Raw genomic sequence first — 11611 nt, 5'->3', positions numbered from 1 at the left:
CAACAAAATCAAGATTACTAGATAACAGACCAAATAGTATCTATGCTGAAAGCATAATTGATGTGCAGAGAACAGAATAATCAAAGCAGATTAGCAAACAGCTATTTAACAGGAAGGAACATCCAGGAGGATGCACGAGGCCATAAAAGACCATAAGAATAGATGCCAAAGAGCCTCCTGAGAATCCTGAGAGTCCTCATAAAGGACACAGAATAAATGGTTCTGAATCAGTAATCAACGGTCAGAAATATTCCGAATGAGGTCAGATGAGAACACATACCTCCAACGCTGCTCCAAGGCACTACAGGCGGTGGCTCATTCCACTGAGAAGTGAGCGTCCTGGAAATTAACTTCCTCCTAATGACCTGAAGACACATTTCTGCAAAGACATTTTGACTCTTCAGCATGTTCACATTTGGAACCTGGAGCAAAAGCTGCTGCCCCACATCCAGGACCCACTCATTCCACAGCTGCTGCTGAACACCTGACTCCTAGCAGCTGCTGTGCTGGGTGCCGAGCACATGTGCCCAGGCCCACACAACCAAGCAGTTACATGTAAAACATATATATAAAGATTTTATTTATTTATTTATTTATGAGAGACACAGAGAGAGAGAGAGAGAGGCAGAGACACAGGCAGAGGAAGAAGCAGGCTCCATGCAGGGAGCCCAAAGTGGGACTCGATCCTGGGACTCCAGGATCATGCCCTGGGCCTAAGGCAGGCGCTAAACCTCTGAGCCACCCAGGGATCCCCTAAACATATTTTAATATCAATGTTTATCATGTAATTTAATATCTAGTTACCACTTGTTAACAGCTAGTGTACCCTCATTGCTCTTTTTTCAGGAGTTTCCTAGCGTTCTTGTGTATTTATTTTTCTATACGAACTTTGGAATGAACTTGCCTAGTGTCAGGAAAAAATACTATTGACACTTTTATTTGATTCATATTAAATTTATAAGTTACTTAGAACTGACGTTTTTATGTGGTTGAGTACTTCTATACAAGAACAAGTTTACATTTTCCATTTGTCCAAGTCTGCTTGCTGGTCATTTGCAAATTAAAGCACACAGGATGCAGGGCAGAGTATAGGTGAGGAGTCATGGGGACGAGATTGGAGAAGACCCAGGAGGCAGTGCTGCAGGATGCATGACAAAGGGATGGGGTTCTCTGGGGTTGGCAGAGGAGCAACTCACAAGGACCCTGCCCCCTGGGAAGCACCCACCGAGGCATCAGTTTGACCTTAAACCACACAAAGTGGGAAATTGGTATTCTTGAAAAATACACCCCATTTGTCAGGGAAGAGACAGAGATTGAACTCAGCTATGCAGAGCAACTCAGGATCTTTTGAAGAAATACCAACCTAAAAAAGAAGTTGGAGGAGGAAGAAGAGTATGCGTACACATCACGGAAAGCTTTCCCTTCTGCCCTGTGAGCTGAGTGAGTGACCCCGCAGGGCAGCCCTAACTGACCTGCCCGAACTTGACCTCACAGATCACCGTGGAGTGAGCGGCCTATGGTCAGGACCTGCGCAGGAGTGCAAATCACACTGTCATGATACACGGAAGACAGATGCTCCCTGGAAGCAACTTAAATCAGGTAAAAGACAACGTCAGCAAGACTGCAAAAAGACTGGCCAAGCACAGCAGTGTTCTGAGAAAATGATGCCGACAGGAATGTTTTACAAAGTAGATGGTGAGGGGCACATGGGTGGCCCAGCGGTTGAGCATCTGCCTTCAGCTCAGGTCGTGATTCTGGAGTCCTGGGGTCGAGTCCCCGCATTGGGATCCCTGCAGGGTGCCTGCTTCTCCCTCTGCCTGTGTCTCTGCCTCTCTCTCAAATAAACAAAGAAATAATCTTTAAGAAAAGATGGTGAAAAGGCACACCAATAAGCTTGAACATGTTGCCAATGACAGAGGACAGCAAAGCAGAATAGGCATCAATTCTCCAAGAAATACCACCATGAACTGTGTGACTATTACCATCTTCAGAGTTCCAACATCTTGCAGAAAATACAAAAGATGGAGGCAAGGGGGAGAGTGAGAACAAGAGAATCAATGAAGATGTACAGAGATTGACTGATGGGCAATAGCAATCAATGAAAAGTTCTCAGACGTAACAGGAAAGGCCGCTGAATCAGTGATCGGGAAAATGTCACAGCTGGTAATAGAAATGTCAGATCAGAGTTTGAGCCTCACAGAGATATCTGAGGATGACACTCAGGCAAAGAAGTGTACTGTGTCTGAGAACAGTCTTTCAAATTCCAGAAAGGCAACCCAGAGGTCAAATCTGTTAGCATATCCAAAAAGGAGTTATGGCTATTCATAACAATAAATAAGTCTCCCAAACAGAAAAAGGAACTCAGTGTTTCACGATCTTCAAATTCCAAATTCACTGCTTCAAAAAGCCTCAAGTACAGGTGATGCAATGCCAGAGGATTTCAATAATCTTCCACCTCAACAAAGAAGGAAGAAGCTATAAAAGAAAGTCAATGAATTAAATAAAGAAATCCAGATGGAGATGGATCACAAAAGTTGGAGAGGATGTGGAGAAAGGAGAACGCTCTTACACTGTTGGTGGGAATGTGAACTGGTGCAGCCACTCTGGAAAACTGTGTGGAGGTTCCTCAAAGAGTTAAAAATAGACCTGCCCTACGACCCAGAAATTGCACTGCTGGGGATTTACCCCAAAGATACAGATGCAGTGAAACGCCGGGACACCTGCACCCCGATGTTTCTAGCAGCAATGTCCACAATAGCCAAACTGTGGAAGGAGCCTCGGTGTCCATCGAAAGATGAATGGATAAAGAAGCTGTGGTCTGTGTATACAATGGAATATTCCTCAGCCATTAGAAACGACAAATACCCACCATTTGCTTCAACGTGGATGGAACTGGAGGGTATTATGCTGAGTGAAGTAAGTCAATCGGAGAAGGACAAACATTATCTGGTCTCATTCATTTGGGGAATATAAATAATAGTGAAAGGGAATATAAGGGAAGGGAGAAGAAATGTGTGGGAAATATCAGAAAGGGAGACAGAACATAGAGACTCCTAACTCTGGGAAACGAACTAGGGGTGGTGGAAGGGGAGGAGGGTGGGGGGTGGGGGTGAATGGGTGATGGGCACTGAGTGGGGCACTTGACAGGATGAGCACTGGGTGTTATTCTGTATGTTGGCAAATTGAACATCAATAAAAAATAAATTTATTATATAAAAAAAGATGGCATGAAGATGATCATAGAAGAATGATTCTCTAAAGACTCCTCAGATAGGAGACTCAGCCATTTTGGGTCACAGATTAACAGAAGTTGCCCCAGATATAGAAGAACCATAACTAAACCTGGCTGGCTGAGGTTGAAGGCAGGCTCCCAACAGCCAAAGAATGGGCCTGACAACAGAATAAACTGTACAAAACCCCCAAACCTCCAATAATGGTGTGCAAGCCTTGTGGGGGCACAGGTGGCAGTTACAGAGAAGAGCCAAGTCAGGAGAGTGAGGGGCCGGTTCTGGGCATGGATTTTCAGTGAGTCTGATGACGAGGAACCCCTGCCCACCGCATAACTTATAAAGCTCTCTGCATAGTGAAGGGCAGAATGAAGCAGTCATCCCAGCAGCTGAAGCAGAAACACTGTACGGCTCAGAGGAAAATAAAGGCGCATCTGCACTGGGAGAAAGGAAAGGAACAGGGTTACATTCCTACTCTCTTTGTCAAAGTCTGTTTGCACAAAAATGCTAAAGGTGCCAAGATGTATATTTAGTATCATTTTTAAAACTTTGTAAAACAAAACAAAACAAAACTGAAATTGTTTCTCCCCACAACTGTGATTGTTACAAGCAGTTCTTCAAAAGACAGGATGGATGGATACCGCCACAGTATATGTTTTTACAGACTCACATAGTAGGCTTTTAGGCACTGTACACCTGAGGTTCCCTCTGCTACCTTTTTTTCTAGTTAGACAAGGATTTTATTGCTTGAATACACAGACGCATTTATGCAACCAGGGCAGAAGCTGTGAATGACTCAAATTTCCATTTGGCGGGGCAGGGGGAGGACTCATCTGGCCTTACAATATCAAGCCAACTGGTGAATACGGCTCTTGATCAGAATTAGTCTGAATTTAGCATCCTTATCCTTTCTGTTCTTCTCAAAATGCTTTCAATTGGCAACAGCTTTCTTAATCAAATGGTAGAGGTCCTCAGGAGGATCAGGAGCAAGTCCTTTAGCCCTAAAAACTCTCAAGATCTTATTGCCTGTCGCAAAAATGTGCTTGTACAACACCACACAAGTCCCTCCAGATCACACCAATTGCCCAGGAACGTGCATGTGACCCATGACAGTGGCTCTCACACGGGAGAAAAAAATCCCAGTTACTTTGAATTCTAATCCAGTCTCTCTTGCTAAGAAGTTTTACACTGAAAGCTGTCAACTGCCAATTTACAACTGTGCCATTCGAAATCTGATAAACCTTTTTTTTTCCTGGCAGTATCTGTATACAACAAAAAAGTTGGATTCCACCTCCTAACCATTGTTTCTGAACCAAGAAGGATAGCCTCATGCAGGTGCAGAAGACCTCAGCTCTCTTATTTATATACAGTGTCTACCATGAATTAGACTACATCAGAATGTTACATTTTGTAATTTAATAAATTGACCTAAGCTAGTTTGTTAAATTTTCCCGTCATTTACTTAGGGGAAATCATGAACAAAATAAAGCCTCACCTTTCTTGAGTAAAGAATGAGAAAATACTTATGCTGGCAATAAACATTTGTATTTTTCCTTAAATGTGGTTAAGATCATGGTCAATTCATTGTGATTATGCCAGCATGTCTATCTGATCCCACATAACCAATTGAAATCTGGAAAAGTTTGGACAATTAACCTGTTGATTTTTACACATGACATCAGTTGACCTCCCTCAACAGAACTAACACAATAGATCAGATGTTCTCTGATCTAGACAGGTTTATATGCAAACAGTGCTTGTCTACTTCTCAACCACCTTGTTTCTGTTTTAGCAGGTTTTGTGGCAAGAGTAGGTGTGTTCAGCTCCCACTTCCCTAGTCTGGCCTATACAAGAGTGCAGTGTGGCAGTAACTATTGTCACACATGGACACTCAGCATATTGCTTCTCAAAGGTCAGATAAATCATTGGCGTCTTTAAAACTTCAGTTTCAAGTTGACTGGGATTTTTAAAATGTAAAACATGTAAAGGCTCACTTTAGAAAATAATATGATTAACTTCAGCCAGAATAAAATAAAATTTTCTCACCAACTTTAAAAACCTGCCCACATAGGATTTGCATTCTTAAATTGGTACTGAAGCAGGAGGATGGAGAGTGAAATGAGTCCATGCTTAGATAGCTACCAAGTCCAGTGTTTTACCATGTTCAGGAATGAGATCTACCCAGAGATCATGGAGAACCAGCTATTAAATTCAACGGGTCAGAAGAAAGGTGTCAGGTTGAGATGTTCTTCTCTCTCTCTGGAGAAATATTTATTCATGTCCTTCCTACTTTTATTTATTTTTATTTTTTAAAGATTTATTTATTTATTCATGAGACACACACACAGAGAGAGAGAGATAGAGAGAGAGAGAGAGAGAGAAGCAGAGACACAGGCAGAGGGAGAAGCAGGCTCCATGCAGGGAGCCCAATGTGGGACTCGATCCCAGGACTCCAGGATCACGCCGTGGGCCAAAGGCAGGCGCTGAACTGCTGAGCCACCCAGGGATCCCCAAGTTCTCTTTTTTCATGTATTGTATCAAGAAAATCAGCTGATCCTCAAATCATGAGTATTTGTTTTAATGAAACAAATGCTTGTCCTCACACAGCACTAGAAGATTCCTAGTTTCAGACATTAAACCAAATGAAGGGGAGACCGAAGATATAAGAAATCTGACCTTCCTATACCAGATGATAAGCTCATTTTCAAACTGTTAGCTATGAGAGGAAGCAAAATAAACACTGAAAAAGCCTAAAATGGGGCAAGTCAACATAAGCTTCTAAAAAGCTGCCTTGAAAACATCCTGGTCTTTGAACTTTTTTTTCTTTTGAGTTGTGCAAATCTGATTCAGAAAATAGCTCAGTTGGTTTGGACAGGGCAGGGCAGTTGGCTGTGTGCATACACCTATGATCATTAATTTATGCTGTAAGCCTCAGCTCCAAGAACAGAGGAAGATGTGGGGCAAGGATGGAGCAGCTCAAGACAGTTTGTATTTTCAGTTCCACTAATTGGTGCCTGAAGTAGTAGAAAAAGTACTGAAACAATTTCCAAGGCATCATAACTTTCGACTTCCACCCAAAATATTTTTCTGCCAACAGTTCTCTGTTAAATAAAAGACGGACAATCTCAGCTTGTTTATAGTTTTCTCCCTTTGTTTCATAGGTTAGTAATTATACGCTTTATAGGTTAATGATGTGTGTGGAAAAGCCTTTTTTTAAGATTTTATTTATTTATTCATGAGAGACACACACAGAGACAGAGAGAGAGAGAGAGAGAGAGAGAGAGAGAGAGAGAGAAGCAGAGACACAAGCAGAGGGAGAAGCAGGCTCCACACAGGGAGCCCAATGTGGGACTTGATCCTGGGTCTCCAGGATCACACCCTGAGCCAAAGGTGGCGCTAAATCACTGAGCCACCCGGGCAGCCCTGGAAAAGCCTTTCCTACCTAACCTTGTTTATAAATCTACCAAACCTCACCCAAGACAATGCCCTCCTTTAAACCCATCCTGTCCAGGTTAAGCTGCTACTTTCTGATGCCTCTAACTCAGGGTACTTGTTTGATTTTTAATAATGCCAGTGTATTTTCTTGGTGTGGTGTCTTAAGGTGTGACTATTTAATGTTTGCCAAAATGTTTAGAACAAAGTAATATTCTTTTTTTCTTTTCTTTTTATTTTATTTACTTGAGAGAGAGAGAAAAAGAGAAAGCATGATCCAGGGAGGGGCAGTGGGAGAGGGAGAAGCAGACTCCCCACTGAGCAGGGGTCCTGATGGGGAGCTCCATCTCAGGACCCTGGGATCATGACCTGAGCAGAAGGCAGACATTTAACTGACTGAGCCACTCAGGCACCCCTAGAGTAACTTTCAATTGGCCAACCAGATGATGACTTCTCTTGCAGTTTTGTTTTTGTTATAAAAATTGCTTTCTATAGCAAAAAAATGGTAAATAGATATGCAAACAATTAAGAGAAAGGAATCCAAGTATATCACTAAAAAAGCCAGCAAACTGTGAGAGAAGAGGGCAAGAGAATAAAGGAAAAGAGGAACTACAAAAACAACCATAAAACAAGCAACAAAATGGCAATACCTACATTCTTATCGATAATTATTTTGAATGTAAATGAAATAAACACTCCAATTGAAAGACATAAAGTGACAGAATGGATAAAAAAGCAAGACCCATCTATATGCTGTCTACCAGAGACTCATGTCAGACCTAAAAACACCTGCAGGGGGATCCCTGGGTGGCGCAGCGGTTTAGCGCCTGCCTTTGGCCCAGGGCGCGATCCTGGAGACCCGGGATCGAATCCCATGTCTGGCTCCCGGTGCATGGAGCCTGCTCCTCCCTCTGCCTATGTCTCTGCCTGTCTCTCTCTCTCTGTGACTATCATTAAAAAAAAAAAAAAAAAAAAAAAAAAAAAACACCTGCAGATTGGGCGGCCCAGGTGGCTTACCGGTTTAGCGCCACCTTCAGCCCAGGGTGTGATCCTGGAGACCCGTGATCGAGTCCTGCATTCGGGCTCCCTGCATGGAGCCTGCTTCTCCCTCTACATGTGTCTCTGCCTCTCTCTGTCTCTCTGTCTCTCTGTCTCTCTCTCTCTGTATCTCTCATGAATAAATAAATAAAATCTTAAAAAAAAGTAGAAACTAAAATACAATAGAACAGATCAATGAAACCAGAAGTTGGTTCTTTGAAAAGATCAACAAAACTGATAATGATTAAATCAGTTAAATCTAATTTAACCAGACTCATAGAGAGAGAGAGAGAGAGAGAAAACTCAAACAAAATCAGAATGAAAGAGGAGAAATAACAATCGACACAACAAAAATACAAAGAATTATAAGAGGATAGGGAAGCCCCGGTGGCGCAGCGGTTTGGCGCTGCCTGCAGCCCGGAGCATGATCCTGGACACCCTGGATTGAGTCCCGTGTCGGGCTCTCTGCATGGAGCCTGCTTCTCCCTCTGCCTGTGTCTCTGCCTCTCTCTCTCTGCGTTTCTATGAATAAATAAATAAAAAATCTTTAAAAAAAAAGAATTATAAGAGGATATTATGAAGGGGCACCTGGGTGGCTCAATGGTTGACTGTCTGCCTTTGGCTCAGGTCATGATCCCAAGATGCTGGGATGAAGTCCCGCATCTGGCTCCCTGCTGGTATCCTGCTTCTCCCTCTGCCTCTCTCTCTCTCTCTCTCTCTCTCTGTCTCTCATGAATAAATAAATAAAATCTTAAAAAAAAAACCCAAACAGCCAAAGCAATCCTGAAAAAAGAGCAAAACTGGTGGAATCGCAATCCAGATTTTAAGATATACTACAAAGGTATGATGAGCAAAACAGTATGGCACTGGCACAGAAACAGATACATTAAATTTAAAATGATCCAGTAATTCCACTACTGGGTATTTACCCAATGAATAGGAAAATACTAGTCTGTTTTTTTTAATTTTTTATTTATTTATGATAGTCACACAGAGAGAGAGAGAGAGAGGCAGAGACACAGGCAGAAGGAGAAGCAGGCTCCATGCACCGGGAGCCAGACATGGGATTCGATCCCAGGTCTCCAGGATCGCGCCCTGGGCCAAAGGCAGGCGCCAAACCTCTGCGCCACCCAGGGATCCCGGAAAATACTAGTCTGAAAAGATATATGCCCCCCCTGTGTTTATTGCAGCATTATTTACAGTAGCCAAATTATGGAAGCAATTCAAGTGTCCACAGATAGATGAATGGATAAAGATGTGGTGTGTATATGCACATGTGCACATGTGCGTGCATGTGCACACACCACCCACCATGGAGTATTGCTTAGCCATGAAAAAGGATGAAATCTAGAGAATGTGAATGAATCTAGAGAATATAATGTGAATTATATGATAGATACCTAGAATCTATGTGAATGAATCTAGAGAATATAATGCTAAGTGAAGTAAGTTGGAGAAAGACATTGGACAGTCACGTGCAGAAGAATGAAACTAGACCATTCTCTTACACCAGACACAAAGATACACTCAAAATGGATGAAAGATCTAAATGTGAGACAAGAATCCATCAAAATCCTAGAGGAGAACACAGGCAACACCCTTTTTGAACTTGGCCACAGCAACTTCTTGCAAGATACATCCATGAAGGCAAGGGAAACAAAAGCAAAAATGGATTATTGGGACTTCATCAAGATAAAAAGCTTCTGCACAGCAAAAGAAACTGTCAACAGAACTAAAAGACAACTTACAGAATGGGAGAAGATAGTTGCAAATGACGTATCAGATAAAGGGCTAGTTTCCAAGATCCATAAAGAACTTATTAAACTCAACACCAAAGAAACAAACAATGCAATCATGAAATGGGCAAAAGACATGAAGAGAAATCTCACAGAGGAAGACATAGACATGGCCAACATGCACATGAGAAAATGCTCCGCATCACTTGCCATCAGGGAAATGCAAATCAAAACCACAATGAGATACCACCTCACACCAGTGAGAATGGGGAAAATTAACAAGGCAGGAAACAACAAATGTTGGAGAGGATGCGGAGAAAAGGGAACCCTCTTGCACTGTTGGTGGGAATGTGAACTGGTGCAGCCACTCTGGAAAACTGTGTGGAGCTTCCTCAAAGGGTTAAAAATAGATCTGCCCTACGACCCAGCAATTGCACTGCTGGGGATTTACCCCAAAGATGCAGACGCAGTGAAACGGCAGGACACCTGTACCCCGATGTTTCTAGCAGCAATGTCCACAATAGCCAAACTGTGGAAGGAACCTCGGTGTCCATCGAAAGATGAATGGATAAAGAAGATGTGGTCTATGTATACAATGGAATATTCCTCAGCCATTAGAAACAACGAATACCCACCATTTGCTTTGTCGTGGAGGGACCTGGAGGGTATTATGCTGAGTGAAGTAAGTCAATTGGAGAGGGACAAACATTATATGGTCTCATTCATTTGGGGAATATAAAAAATAGTAAAAGGGAATAAAGGGAAAGGAGAGAAAATGAGTGGGAAATATCAGTGAGGAAGACAGAACATGAGAGACTCCTCTAACTCTGGGAAATGAACAAGGGGTAGTGGAAAGGGAGGTGGGCGGGGGGTTGGGGTGACTGGGTGATGGGCGCTGAGGGGGGCACTTGACGGGATGAGCACTGGGTGTTATGTTATATGTTGGCAAATTGAACTCCAATTAAAAAAAAAACTTCAAAAAAAGTTGAAAAAAATTTTTTTAAAAAGTTGGAGAAAGACAAATACTATATGATTTCACTCATATGTGAATTTAAAAAACAAAATAGATGAACAAAGGGGAAAAAGACAAACCAAAAAATAGACTCTTAACTATAGAGAATAAGCTGATGGTTACCAGAGAGGAGGTAGGTGGGAGAATCACAAAATGGGTGATGGGGATTAAAGAGTACACTTCGATGAGCACTGAGTAATATGTAGAATTACTGAATCACTATATTATATACCCGAAACCAAGATAACACTGTAAGTTAATTATACTGGGATTAAATGTTTTTTTAATGATCAAATGTAATCAGGAATATGAATATTATGCAAATTGTTTTAAGCTTTAAAAACTAAACTATTATTTACATTCAACTCCAAACATTTTTTCCCAAGAAGGGGAAACACACTGTAAATCTGAAATCCCTAAACACCCAAGTATTTACAAATATGGGTACAGTTCCAAGGTGCCCTCACAAAAAAGGTTTCCTGTGACCATATGTGGTTGAGGAATATGCCTTTGGTGTCTAAGGCACAGTTCTTTTTAAATCTAAAATAAGTAGAGGCTTGTCTCTCTTTTTTTAAAATTTTATTTATTTATGTTAAGTAACTCTACACCCAATGTGGGGCTCGAACTCATGATCCAGAGATTAAGAGTTGTATGGTCCACCCACTGAGCCAGCCAGTTGCCCCAAGCAGAAGCTCATTTTTAATGACAAAAAAATTGCTTTCTAAAAAAAAAAAATTGCTTTCTGTCAAACACATCCATAATTTCCTCACAGGATGTATCGGTATGCACTATTTAAAAACTAAAGGATCATTAAAAGCAAGGAAATTTTGAGAAACTGTCATGGCCCAGAAGAAGCCAAAGGGGACATGACAACGACATGTAATGTGGTGTCGTGGAGGGGCACCAGGGAAAAGATATTAAGGGAAAAGTAAGGAAATCTGAATAAACTATGGGCTTTAATTTGTAATACCGTATCAATATTGGTTCATTAATTGTAACAAATGTACCACGCTAATCTAAACTGCTGAGAGTAGGGGAAATGGTGTGGGATACACAGGCACTCTGTACTATCTTCTCCATTTTTCTGTAAATCTAAAATAGTTCTAAAAACAGTTATATAACTGTCCTAAAAACCATTTATTTTAAAAAAGCTAACATTATTACTT

Source organism: Nyctereutes procyonoides, unplaced genomic scaffold (assembly GCF_905146905.1).
Source record: "Nyctereutes procyonoides isolate TBG_1078 unplaced genomic scaffold, NYPRO_anot_genome, whole genome shotgun sequence".
Taxonomy (NCBI): Eukaryota; Metazoa; Chordata; class Mammalia; order Carnivora; family Canidae; genus Nyctereutes; species Nyctereutes procyonoides.
This window is presented reverse-complemented; position numbering follows the sequence as displayed.